Genomic DNA, 14,636 nt, shown 5'->3' with positions numbered 1-14,636 from the left:
GAGTGGTTCTTTTTCTTCTGTGTGTGTCTGTGTTTGTCTGCCTTCCAAGCCTTTTAATTATGTTTCAGTGTGTGGCTTTTCTTGATACTATGTTTTATTTAGCATATTTACTGAGGAATAAATTGACATACAATAAAATGCACATATTTAAACTGTACAGTGACAGGTTTTGACATGTGTATATACCTATGAAACTATGACTGCAATCTTGATATCATTTTTCCTGAAAAATTTTAACAAGAAACTTTATTTTTGATGGAAAGTTGTTTTTGAATGCAATACGTTTTTATGGTGAGAGGTGAAGTGAATGGTGAATTGTTGGATGATGTGCATAGAATCTTTACATATTCTTTTACTTCCTCAGTGATAAGTTTAGAAAATCTATAGGATAAAAAAATCTATAATGTTTTAGAAATCTGGAGTGAGAGTGCAAGAACGCAAGACTTTAGCATGTTTTGAGCAAAAATATAAGCTTGCTTGAATCCTTTATAATAAGGAAACTGGAGTGGTTAATTCTAGGATATGAGAACTGTACTGGGATAGGTTAGAAGTATATAAGAAGCTGTAATGTGGGAGAACATAAAAAATTTAGTTCCAGTTTTTATTTTTGTTTAGTATTCTTTATTTCTGATTATTAGAGTAATGTGTGTTTTTTGATGAAAATTTATCAAGTACCTAAAGCGTAAGGAATTCCAAACTTCCAATGTCCAAACTTTGGAATTCCAAAATTCCAAACTTCGAAGACAAGAGCTCTGTGTTTAAACTCAGTCCGTACACAGTTATTATCCTGTGTTCCTGGTTAGCATTGGCTTGTGAGTTTTCCATGTTCTTAAAACCATTTCTATATATTTTTATTAATGGTTGCATAATGCTCCATTGTTTGGTGCTGTTAATACTTACCTGATAGTTCCTCTACTGCGTGCATCTCAATTGTTTCTAATATTTAACACTTTTTTGAAACAAATAGATTTTATTCTCTTTAAAGTGATATAAGTTACTTTTATTTTTTCCCCATTATTTTTATCTTTTATTGGAGTAAAATTGCTTTACAATGTTGTGTTAGTTTCTGCTGTACAATGAAGTGAGTCAGCTGTCTGTATACCTGTATACCCTCCCTCTTGGACCTCCCTCCCCCCTCCCCCTCCCGTCTAGGTCACCACAGAGCACCGAGCTGAGCTCCCTGTGATATATATAACATGGTTATATATACTATATGTATGCATATATTTCTAGTATAAAGTCTGTGATGGACTCTCCATGATCATATCTATTTCTTTATATTATTTTCATAGACATGAGATTATTGGCTCAGAAGTTATGCATCTTAAGGCTGTCACGATGCATATTGCCACGGTGGTTTCCAGAAAGATGCTACCAACTTAGACTCCCAGTAGCACCACACAGGAATTTCCGTTGCCTTGTTCTCTGCCTGACATATAGTAGCCCTCAGTATGCAGTAGCTGAATAAATCAATAAATAAACCACTGCTCCAATTTCTGTCTTGTTAATTCTGCTTGTTCCTACCTCTAGTACAAGCTTTATTTCTTACCTCACAGTTTTAGTTTTCTCATCCAACATCTCTACTGATCAGTACTCCTTTTCATCTAAATCCTGTATCTTTTCATCTTAACCTTGTATACTGTTTTTCTTCTTCTCTGTACATTCTTATGACTTTTTTCCTCATCTCTCATATTATCTTGTTAAGTGATAATAATTTTGTTAGTACAAGTTGTTAGGACAGCTTTCAGAGATTTTCTTCTGAGACACCGGTGTTATAGCACCTTTGTATATGTCCATGAGAATTTGTAACTTCATTTAGGAACAAGGAAAGATTCAGTCATTCAACATTCTTTATTCAAGCGGTATGCGCCAGGCATAGTTTTAGGCACTGTAGATAGTGCAATGAAGAAATACAAAGTCTTGTCTCTTACTGGGCTTAGATTTCCAGTTGGGGGAGACAGTGATAAACGCAATAAAATGTAACATGCATGTGGAGATAAGGGTGTTGAAGCACAAATGAGCGGGGCGAGGAGGCTCCATGAGTGTTGGAAGTGAAAGTTCCGTGGTGCCTTTTTATATGGGTTGTAGAGACATCCTCTCTGATATTTGAGCCAAAGCCTGAAGGATTGAGGGAGCAGACCTTACAGATATCTGAGGGGAATGCATTCCGGATATAGAGAATAGCAAGTTCAAGTGTCCTGAGGCAGGAGAATATATGGTGTGCTCAGAAAGCGACCATGTGGTTAGGACGGATCAAGTGAGAGTGATGTGAGCAAGGAGGTGTGGGCAGGAAGACGCAGGTCTGCTGAGCAGGACAGAGATATTGGAGGGTTGAGCTGAGGCGTGAAATGAACTGACTTATGTTTTAAAATGACTGCAGACCACCACATAAACAATAGGTTGCAGAAGAGTAAAGGTAAAAGCAGGGAGGCGAGTTCGTAATCTATTGAAATTGTCCAGGTGAAAGATGTTCTCTTCAGCAGGGCGGGAGCAGGGGAGGTGATGAGGAAGGAGGTGACAGATTACACAGTGTGCATATGTATCTCGAAGATGAAGTGACAGATTTTGGGGATGGGTTGGATGTAGCATAAGAGGAAGGGAAGAGTCCAAGTCTCAAGTGTTGTCTTAAGGAGCTGAACATGGAACCACCACTTTCTAAAATGGATAAGGTGGTAGGTGGAGCCCAGTTGGGGTTGGTGGGGCAGGGAGATCAGGGTTTGGATTTTAAACATGGTAAGGTCTGAACAGTATTAGATAAACTAAATGACAGTGTCGAGTGGGCAGCTGGCTGTGCAAATCTGGAGTTCAAGGCAGAAGTCCAGGCTGGGGATGTAAGTGTAGGGTCATCAGTATATGGATGGAATTTAAGCTGAGAATCAAGAGGATATCACCTGGATTCTGACTGTAATTAGAGCAAAGAATATCTCAGAAGGACCAATTCCTGGGGTCCTCCAGCATTGGAGATCAGAGATGCAGAGGCAGGAGAAGAACCCACACACTGGTGTTCTGGAAATCAAGTCAATAGCATATTTCAAGGCGGAAGGGACCTGCTGTGTCAAAGGCTACCCAGTGATGCAGTAAGATGAGAACCCAGTCGATGACTGGAGATCATGTACATTTTGGTGTTCGTGGATTGACCACCTCAGATGTTCAGTTGGGCGGTCTTTCACGTACACAGCACCCAGCCCAATTTCCAGTGCCTAGCAACCTCTGAATGTCCTGATGTGTTGTCTATTTACCCAGTGAGATGAACTGAGGGAGAGCTTGGAAAGCCATCTCCAGGCCACGTTCTGTCTGTACCGCCCGCCCCGCGCCCATGATATGTTAGGAATCAGAGCTGCACTTCCCAGTGTGCTGTGAGTGAGTTCCCTTGACACGTGTGCTGCTTCCCCTTCACCACTTGCCCTGTAGTTTTGGGGGACTCTCAGAATGTCCTGGAAACAGAGGTACTGGGGTTGGAGTGCATTGGCTGCTTCCAGAGGCAGAGACAGCCAGCTGGGTTCTGTTCTGCGGTGTTCTGAGACGCAAACTTTGGGTCTCTCGGCTGAGGCCCCGGACTTGGTCGCTCTGCCTTACTTCAAGCTACAGACAAGCTTTGGTCCTTAAATTATGATTCACAGTTGAGTTTCATGGTAGTTGATTGAAATTCTGTACCCTTCCACCCCCGGAGTCTAGCATTGCCAGTGGTAGATCTCAGTGTTAAGGCTTTTCATCACTTTCAATGTCTCCATGTGTGCTTTGTGGGAAGCAGGGAGAGGCCAAGTCAGAAACTGCCGTCTAGGGGCCATATATTTTTTTAATTAATTAATTTTTGGCTGCATTGGGTCTTCATCGCTGCGCACAGGCTTTCTCTAGTTATGGTGAGCGGGGGCTACTCTTCTTTGTGGCGTGCGTGTTTCTCATTATGGTGGCTTCTCGTTGCGGAGCACGGGCTCTAGGCGCACCGGCTTCAGTAGTTGTGGCACGCCGGCTCAGTAGTTGTGGCTCGCGGGCTCTGGAGCACAGGTTCAGTAGCTGTGGCGCATGGGCTTAGTTGCTCCGCAGCACATGGGATCATCCTGGACCAGGGCTCAAACCCGTGTCCCCTGCATTGGCAGGCGGATTCTTAACCACTGTGCCACCAGGGAAGTCCTAGATGCCATATTAAGACATAAGAAAGTTCTACGTTTTAAAATTTCGTAAATATTCTTTAAAGTTACCCTTTATAATCTTGACTTAAAGAGGCAGTAGGTACATGTGTATTCTCTAGCCTTTCATTTGTTTTGTTTACACATGAGAATTATCTGTGTGTGTATGGGGAGGAATAATCAGAGTGCTGGGTCCATTGGGAATCTTTATAAGAGGCAGGGATCAAAAAATATCACCGTCATTTCTGCTGGCACACTTCCTGCTTCCTCCTACTTGAATTGAGCTTAGCAATTGAGTAGCCAAGAGGAGAGCTCTCTGTCCTCTGTGTTTGTGGGAGAACGACATGGGGGGAGAAGACGGCACATGGCCTGTGGACAGGCAGCTTCATAAGACAAGGCCAATAAAGGATTGAAGGGCCAGGCCATTTGTGAGTGGCTAATTCTAACATCCAGTCTGTCCCAAAGAGGTAGTGGGGAGGAGTGAGTGAGTGAGAGGAGTAGAAGGAAGGGATGATTTCTTCAATATTTTTGAGAAATCAAAAGTTTTTATTTTATGGGTAGGCATGACTGGTAGAGGAGGGAAGAGGATGCTTTTATCCCCTGTAGTCATTAAAACCCGGAGCCTCTGCAGTGCTAGATTCAGAAAGGAAAGTAGCGTGAAAATTAAATTTGTTCTATTCAAGAATGTAATCTAGGCATTTTATTCAATACTTAATTTTCATTTCTATCACGGTGTGAGAAGTAGCAAAAAAAAAAAAAAAAGAAAGAAAGAAAGAAAGAAACTAGCTGGGTTCCAAGGAATAGGCCTGGAATAAAAACTACTGCCTGATTGTTAGTTGAGAGACATCTCTAATAGTGTATAGGCCAGGGCTGGGAGTTTACTCATTTTATTTACTGCTCTAACATCAATCCTTGCAATCTGGAAGAGGTGTTAAGGTATGCTAATGCAAGTCCCAGTTTATACCAGTAAAAATGGCATAAAAAGAATTTGAACTGTTTGTAGTGAGGTGGATGGACCTAGAGTCTGTCATACAGAGTGAAGTAAGTCAGAAAGAGAAAAACAAATACCGTCTGCTAACACATATATATGGAATCTAAAAAAAAAGCGGTTCTAATGAACCTAGGAGCAGGACAGGAATAAAGATGCAGATGTAGAGAATGGACTTGAGGACACGGGGAGGGGGAAGGGTAAGCTGGGACGAAGTGAGAGAGTGGCGTGGACATATATGCACTACCAAATGTAAAATAGACAGCTAGTGGGAAGCAGCCGCGTAACACAGGGAGATCAGCTTGGTGATTTGTGACCACCTAGAGGGGTGGGATAGGGAGGGTGGGAGGGAGGGAGACGCAAAAGGGAGGGGATATGGGGATATATGTATACATATAGCTGAATCACTTTGTTATACAGCAGAAACTAATGCAATATTGTGAAGCAATTATACTCCAATAAAGACGTTAAAAATGGCATTTAAAAACCCTAGTATGTGTTTAAAATCCATGTGTACAGGACAGGAAAAAAGCCATTTTCAGATTAATGTTATAAAACATGGAGGGAATATTTGATGAATACAAAGCAATCCTTATTCTCATGGAGGGGAAAGGCACATACCCAAAGGATTCTAGTGCCTGGTAGTAAAGACCAGGGCTATGAGAGAAATCCAGTGTGTGAGAATCCATGAGACATTTCCATTTACATTTACTCAGTTGTGAAGCAACTTCACAGCCAAGTTGATATTTGAACTACATCTTTAAGAGCAGACATAATCTTAGCAGATAGAGCATGCAGAAGGAACAAAATACCATTTCTGAGTTGGGATCAAATCCCCAGAAGTGCCTCCCTTACGTTGTATTCGATCAAAAGCATACACACTTGGGCCTCTTTCGCAGAGGAATGAGGAGATCCCTAGTTACACTATGTGGGATCATGTCTCCATGGAGTGGTGAAGATCTGACGTAGGGTGGTGAGACCGCAAAAAGGAATAAGTTCAATGGATGAGAGATCATGACTCAAAGACATGACACAACCTAAAGAGAAGCAAAAGAATAACTGTAGGACCCCAAGCCTGGGTAGTGTAGAGACTGATATTGTTGAAAAAGGAAATGAGTTCTGTTTTGGACATGCCACAGTACTACAGGGTTGACATACATAGAGAAGAAGTAGGTGAAGGTAGCTGGAAATAGGGGTTTGGGTTTAACTAGAAAGAAATGACATCCATTAGAGTTGGTTCATTTGCAAGCTCAAATTGACTTAGATATAAGTTTATTTCCTCACCTGAGAGAAAGTCGAGAAGGTCAGTTCATCCAGCAGTTTAATAATGTCATCAAAGGCCCCTATCATTCATCTCGGGCTGTTTGGCCATCACAACACTGGCTGCTCCTAAGGCTGCTTATTACCACGGTTGCAAGATGGCAGACAGGCTCCATGCTTCTTTTTTCATATTCACTGGAAGAGATGCTGAGCCCTCATTTGCTCTTCAGCGTATAAGGGACCTTTTCCAGAAGCCATTGGCCAAACTTCTGTCTTCTCATAGGCCAGCCTTGGGTTATTTGCCTAGTTTTGAACCAGGGGGCCCCCTTAAGTGAGAATCACCTGGTGATGCTGACTGATGGGAGTTTGGTGGAGTAAATGTTGGGGGTTAACCCCAACATGTACCATAGTTAACCTTTATGAATTCTCTTAAAAATTGCTTACTTGTATCAATATGATGTGAGACCCTGTCTTTCAAAATTAGAACCTTGTAAGTCGGCGAGTTTCTTAAGGAACGATATAGAGAGCACAGGGGAGAGGACAAGAATATTTCCTCTGTCGTAGCCACCAAGGATCATGTGAGAGAGTACTTGAGAAAATTTGTTCTGTTCAAGCAATCATGAAGAGATCATGGTGGTGATGAGGTGAAAAATTGGTAACCTGGATAATTTGTAAATACTTGTGACTACTTTATGAATATAAAGTGTGAAAAATAGTCTCATACTTTTTCAGGTTTTTTCTGTAAAAATTCATGAAAGGGAATGGTGGGTTCAATGCTCATCTTCTTATGATTAAATTTGAAACTTAAGATTGTGGGTTTTAGGTACTGTAATCCCATGAGATCGTTTAATACATTTAGGTGACCCAGTAATTCTCTTGATGATTCTGTTTGACGATTCTGTGTGAAGCTCTTTAATGCTTACACTGTAAAGATCCTCAAAGCTCGTCATGGAGAGTATTTTTCAACACCAGTTTTATAACACAATCCTGTGAAAGATTATCAAAACTCCTTGCTGTTAAAATTAGATTGGGGAAAATAGGATTTATTGAAAATTCCCTAGGAGAGACCTATTAGAATCAGGAAAAGGATGGAGCAGTGCTTTCTAGGTTACATCCAGGCTTTTAACTCACATATTTTTGTGTGCTACTTGCTGTTACTTAAATTTTTTTTTTTGTATTTTTGATAGCTAAAGTGCTTTGTTAGATCTGTAATGAATTCATTGTCACAGACCTGCATGGGAAGCGTTGGTCTGCCTGTTGCCATTTCAGGCTAAATAGAGAGTTCTTCTTACATTTGTCAGAAGCTCATTTGCCCTTTCAACCTGTTCTACGGCAGCAGGAAAACATCCATCACAGATGGCCAAGAGAGCTCCTGGGTCAAGCTTGCAAGTCCTCTGTGTTCTTAAATCCATTTCTACCTCCAAATCAGACTAGCTTCCTGGGAGCCCTTAGTCGTAAAATACTGACTTTGTGTCAGTTTCAAGTTCGGATGTATAATGAGGTTTAGGATATCCATGTTGCCTTCTTTCTGAATACATTTAAGTTCTAGGGTCAGGAATATAGCTCACAGCTGAAGAGGAGGCCAATGGAAGTGCAGAGAGAAACCAAGAAAGAGCCTCTCCCTGACCTGAGTTCACCTTAACAAGTCTTTATTGAGTATTCATTGTGTGCCAGGTGTATTAGGGACACGGTACAAGTGTGGTATTTTCATACTATAAAATAACTATGAATTCAGCTATGAAAATTAACATTTTTATAATTAAACTTATTTACAAACAATTTTATCGTCAAAATTAATATATACTTAGAGCCCCATTCCACCTGAAGGCAAGAAAACTTAAATCTAATCTTGCCCATTTCTTCTCTCCAGCTTTTTCAGATTTAAGTCCAATCAAATCAGGATATTCCCTAACCCCTCTTCTGCCCCACAGTTGTTATCTGACCTTGGCTTGGTTTACATGGTGACAGAGTCATGGCCCCGTGGTGGACCTGTGGAAGCACCTTGTTCTATGCACCTCGTTGCTATGCCAGTGATCACTGCAGCACCTAGCATCCTGTCTGGTCTTTCTACCTGGTTAGCCCTTCACGATGGCATCCACTGGGGTGTCAACTTTCCCACCTGATCCATGGCTTGAAGGACCATGCAGCACAGGTCACCCAGTGTTCAGCTTCAGCCCTCATCCCTTCATCTCAGGCAGGTCATCTCTTTGGGTCAACAGGTCTGCTCTGTCAACCAAAGGTCCTCTCTGCCCCTAGATCCTGAATCAAATCTGCAAAGTCCCTCTTTCACATAAGGAAACATACAGCTTCCAGGGATTAGGATGGGAACATTATTTGGCATACCACAGTCACTTTGATATTTACCAACTAAAACCAGGAGTTAGTATTCTCCCCTTTTGCCACTATTTAAAAAGAGATCATTAGGATGATTCTGACTAAAAATGTTAAAGTTTTTTCTCAAATAATATTTATAAATGTGTGCTCATCACTAAAAGGTGTAATAAAATGACATTTGTCGACTCAGTAGGCTTAATTTTCAGTGGGATAGTGGTGGTTCCAGTGACCTCTGCGTTGCCCGTTTTGCCTCATTTCTTTGGGAGCAGTCTCTACAATGATGGGCAAGATGATCCATTGTGCTGTATGAAGAACATATTAGAAAATTTATTTGTATGTGTTTTTATATTTGAAAAGAAACATTTTAAGCATTTCTGGTATTTCATAGAAGGGTTGGCACAGACCCGCTTGTCGTTATGGCTGTTAGTCACATGCAGTGCAGAACGCGTAGTGTAGTACGTAGATGTCCTGAGGGCTGAATGAGCACCCCACCCCGCAATGGTTTCTTCATTTGGCATGTTGTGATATATTACAATTTATTTATGTCATCACTTTGCAAGCAAGATTTTTAGAAACATGAGGAACACGAAGAAGAACATCTACAAATTTTCCAGTGATGCTTAAAGTCAAGTAAGATTTAATCTCTCCTTGACATACTACATACAGTAATAAATGTTTACAAGCATCTTCTGAGCTTACATAATAGCAGATGCATATAACGGCAAATCCCCTTGCTCTTCTTACTGAGGTTAAAATGGCTGAAATAAAATACTGGAAATAACATGGAAACTGACACAAGTATATTCCTTTGTCAGCAAATATTGCTGGAAGAGGCACAGAAAACATCACCGAAGTAGAGAAGAAACAAGAATGAGAACAAATAATTCGGTGTGAGACGTTTGCTCCATAATACAGGTGTCTCCATCATATCTCAGCTTATGATATTTGCTAAATTGTTTCAATGATGAAATACAAAAAGAACTATTTATGAGCCAGTAAAATGTTTTAGGAGACCGATACTCAACAGTAAGTTACTTGTTTATTAAAAACAAGGGACTTCCCTGGTGGCACAGTGGTTAAGAATCCGCCTGCCAATGCAGGGGACACGGGTTCGAGCCCTGGTCTGGGAAGATCCCACATGCCGTGGAGCAACTAAGCCCATACGCCACAACTACTGAGCCTGCGCTCTAGAGCCCACGAGCCACAGCTACTGAAGCCCGAGTGCCTAGACCCGGTGTGCCGCAACTAGAGAAAGCCCGCGTGCAGTAACGAAGACACAATGCAGCCAAAAATAAATAAATAAAAATAAATAAATTTAAAAACAATTTATGGTAAAACTGGGTACATTTACCCATTGATGGAATGACTATTTTGGAATAAAAAAGAGATTCCAGAATATAGTTACAGAGTCTCTATAATATTACTATATTATTTTTACTGCATCATTTATTGCAAGTTTTAGTCTCAAATTGTAGTCAGAAATTAGCAAATGTGGTTCATTTTATAAAAAACAGGATTTTTTTTTCAGCTTTATTGAGGTATAATTGACGCATAAAATTGCCAGATATTTAAAGTATACAACGGGCTGATTTGATACACATGTACATTGTGAAAGGATTTCCCCCATGGAGTCAATTAACACCTCCATCACCTCACACAGTTATCCTTTTTATTTGGTGAGAACATTTAAGTTCTACTCCCTTAGCAAATCTCAACTATACAATACAGTGTTATCAACTATAGTCACTATATTATACATTAGATCCTCAGACCTTACTCATCTTATAATTGAAAATTTATACCCTTTTACCAACATCTCCCTATTTCCTCCACCCACAGCCCTGGGCAACCACTTTTCTACTCTTTAAAAACAAGATCTTGCTCCAGTGTCTCGTCTGCAGTCGGTTGTGTGGAGGGAAGCGTCTTGGTCCGTAGGCGCGAGGAAGGGAACAGCATCTATTGTCTGTGTTTGACTCCGTAGTTTGGTCCTAGGCCTCCCGGAGCTTTCCCGGGGCGGTCAGCAGAAAACGCCGCGACCGCCCCGCCCCGCCCCTCCCCTCCGTCCCCGGGACCGGGAGGGACCCAGCCCGCGTCACGCCGCATCGCGCCCCCGGAATCAGACGGTGCCCCATAGATTGCCAGCTTTCCCCCGATGGTCAACGAGTAAGAGGTCGTGAGATCACGTACTACAGGTGAACTCTTAGCTCCTGCAGCTCCTTTTGACAAGAAATGTGGTCGTGAAAATTGGACTGTTGCTTTTGCCTTAAGAACTTTCTCTTGCATGGCACCAAGAATATCACCAATTCAAGCAGCTTAAGATTGTCAGGACAAAACAGTGATGGTGGTCAAAAAAATAAGCCTCGTGAACATATTATAGACTGTGGCGATATAGTCTGGAGTCTTGCTTTTGGATCTTCAGTTCCAGAAAAACAGAGTCGCTGTGTAAACATAGAATGGCATCGATTCAGATTTGGACAAGATCAGCTACTCCTTGCCACAGGGTTAAACAATGGGTGTATCAAAATATGGGATGTATATACAGGAAAACTCCTCCTTAACTTGGTAGGTCATACTGAAGTGGTCAGAGATTTAACTTTTGCTCCAGATGGGAGCTTGATCCTGGTGTCAGCTTCAAGAGACAAAACTCTGAGAGTGTGGGACCTGAAAGATGACGGAAACATGATGAAAGTATTGAGGGGCCATCAGAACTGGGTGTACAGCTGTGCATTCTCTCCTGACTCTTCTATGCTGTGTTCAGTGGGAGCCAGTAAGGCAGTTTTCCTTTGGAATATGGATAAATATACCATGATACGGAAACTAGAAGGACATCACCATGATGTTGTAGCTTGTGACTTTTCTCCTGATGGAGCATTACTGGCTATGGCCTCTTACGATACTCGAGTTTATATCGGGGATCCACACACTGGAGACATTCTGATGGAATTTGGGCACCTGTTTTCCCCACCCACTCCAATACTTGCTGGAGGAGCAAATGACCGATGGGTACGATCTGTCTCGTTTAGTCATGATGGACTGCATGTTGCAAGCCTTGCTGATGATAAAATGGTGAGGTTCTGGAGAATTGATGAGGATTATCCAGTACAAGTTACACCTTTGAGCAATGGTCTTTGCTGTGCCTTTTCTACTGATGGCAGTGTTTTAGCTGCTGGGACACATGATGGAAGTGTGTATTTGGGGGCCACTCCAAGGCAAGTCCCTAACCTTCAACATTTATGTCGCATATCAATCCGAAGAGTGATGCCCACCCAAGAAGTCCAGGAGCTGCCGATTCCTTGCAAAGTTTTAGAGTTCCTCTCCTACCGTGTTTAGAGGATGCTGTCTTCCCTAGTATTAGGGACTGACAACACACTTTACACAAACCTCAAGCTTTACTGACTTCAAGGTTTAGGAGATTTATTTAATTTGATACATTCTTGTATTGCATTTTCATCAGTTGAGCTTTTAAAATATTATTTATAGACCTTAGGAGAAATATTTCTGAACATATCAAATGTAAATATTTTTCTAAAATGTAACTGTGAGAACATATACATACATGTATATATTTCGATATAAGCTGCTGTGTGTTGAATGGACCCTTTTGCTTTTCTAATTTTTAGTTCCAACATGTATACATTGCTTCAGTAGAGCCACAATATGTATCTTTGCTGTAAAGTGGAAGGAATGTTTTCATTCTGGGACACTGAGTTAGATGGCAAATACTGACTTAAGAAAGCTGAATGCCTCATAACAAAATGTGTATTTGGTTGGGGGGTGGTCAGACAACTGACCTTCAAGTAAAACAGCTTTTGTCTAGGGAAGGATTTTGTTTTCCTTAGGAGTGGCAGCTGAGAGGTAGAATTTGAATGTGACATTATTAAATGAAAAGTAGCCAGGATACAACCAGGAAAAAAGGGTGTCTTTTTTTTTTTTTTTTTCCCTAACTACTGCTTGTGGGCCTTAATTTTGGAAAGCAGCTGGCTACTTTTACCCCTGTGGTATAAATAAAGTATTACAATAAATTTTAGTCAATTTGAAAAATCTGTCTACTGCATTATTGCTAAATATTTTGTTGTTTCTACTAAGGGACAATTATTTTATGACTGTAGTGGGTATTTTTGCTTTTTGTTTATTTTTTACACATATCCTATGTTTCTGCAGGGGATAATATTGGTGACTTGCCAAAGAGAAGCAATACAATCAGTATATCTGTTTTTGCCTTCTGTTATTTATCTTACCTGCAGATATTAAGAATGTATGCATTATGTAAAATGCTTGATTATATATTTTTGTTGAGCTTTTTTTTTTTTTTTTTTGCGGTACGCGGACCTCTCACTGCTGTGGCCTCTCCCGTTGCGGAGCACAGGCTCCGGACGCGCAGGCCCAGCGACCGTGGCTCACGGGCCCAGCCGCTCCGCGGCATGTGGGATCTTCCCGGACCGGGGCACGAACCCGTGTCCCCTGCATCGGCAGGCGGACTCTCAACCACTGCGCCACCAGGGAAGCCCCTTGTTGAGCTTTTTAATTAAAGACTTGTTAAAAAAAAAAAAAAAACAGAACAAGATCTTTACTAGAATAAAATAACATTTTGTAATGAGATAGGGAATGACCATGAAAATATTTTTTTGCTACTTGATGGCAACAACGTTTGATGGCTTTGTTTTCATTACTTCGGCAGTGGTTGAAGATATTCTGCAGATTTTCCTTTGCAAAAAAAAAAAAGGGGGGGGTTTCAAATTTGTTGACCTTTTCCCAAGGTGGCTGCCGGTAGTTTTCCTAGTATATATTTAAAATACAAAAACAAGCTTAATAATCTTCTTGTACAATAAAGGTGATAAAAACAAATACAATGCATAACCCCTTTTGAAAGAAACATATGCTATGAGAGAACAGTTTGAAAATTAAATGTGTAAAAAGTTTCCATTATTATATGGTTTTGTTGCAAAAAAAACCCCTAAATATTACACACATTTCTCATCAGAAACTAAAATGTTTAACAGTATTTTCAAGTGATATATTTTTAGCAGAATTTGAACCAATTTGTTTAAATATACACAAAAGGCAGAGGACTCAGTGAGTGGAAGTAGTGGGATGGAAATTAACTAGCTCATCTTTTTTTTTTTTTTTTTTTGCTGTGGCTGGGCCCGTAGGCCATGGCCGCTGAGCCTGCGCGTCTGGAGCCTGTGCTCCGCAGCGGGAGGGGCCACAACAGTGAGAGGCCCAAGTACCGCAAAAAAAAAAAAAATATATATATATATATATATATTTTTTTTTTTTTTTTTTTTTTTCCCACTGTGTTGGGTCTTTGTTTCTGTGCGAGGGCTTTCTCTGGTTGCAGTGAGCAGGGGCCACTCTGTCGCGGCCTCTCATTGCGGAGCACAGGCTCCAGACGCACAGGCTCAGTAGCTATGGCGCACGAGCCTAGTTGCTCCGCGGCACGTGGGATCCTCCTAGACTAGGACTCGAACCCGTGTCCCCTGCATTGGCAGGCAGATTCTCAACCACTGCGCCACCAGGGAAGCCCCAAGCTCATCTTTAACAAAACGTCTGCCTAAATGGTAGATGCCATTGAGCAATGAGTAGCTGCTTAGTGTGACTCAGTAAACCAGCCAAGGTCAAACTCCTTCCACCCCGTCCCTTTGTGCCAGCCATGCACACCAAGGATGCCTGTACATTAGTCCACAACAAAATCTTCCAATCTTTGTATCACCAATCAAGATATTTTGTAAGATCAGAATATTCAGTCATATTGTGTTCATAAAAATATCTAGAAAAATAAACATTTTGAGGGAGGAAAGGCTTTATTTTTGTGCAGCAACGAAGACCCAACGTAGCCAAAACTAGCTAAATTTATTTAAAAATAAATAAAATAAAATAAACATGTTTACAGTTCTGGCAACTAAAACCGAAAGAAGTAAAGTATCTCA

The 14,636-nt window shown here is 41.1% G+C and overlaps 1 pseudogene; it reads left to right on the top strand.

The window, feature by feature from the left end:
* The first annotated feature begins 11,242 nt into the window (after positions 1–11,242).
* On the top strand, positions 11,243–12,981 carry LOC137210879 (WD repeat and SOCS box-containing protein 1 pseudogene; annotated as a pseudogene).
* The last annotated feature ends 1,655 nt before the right edge of the window (positions 12,982–14,636 follow it).

This window comes from Pseudorca crassidens, chromosome 18 (genome assembly GCF_039906515.1).
Source record: "Pseudorca crassidens isolate mPseCra1 chromosome 18, mPseCra1.hap1, whole genome shotgun sequence".
NCBI classification, from domain to species: Eukaryota; Metazoa; Chordata; class Mammalia; order Artiodactyla; family Delphinidae; genus Pseudorca; species Pseudorca crassidens.
The sequence above is the reverse complement of the archived record's forward strand: the minus strand, read 5'-3'. Positions and strand labels throughout refer to the sequence as shown.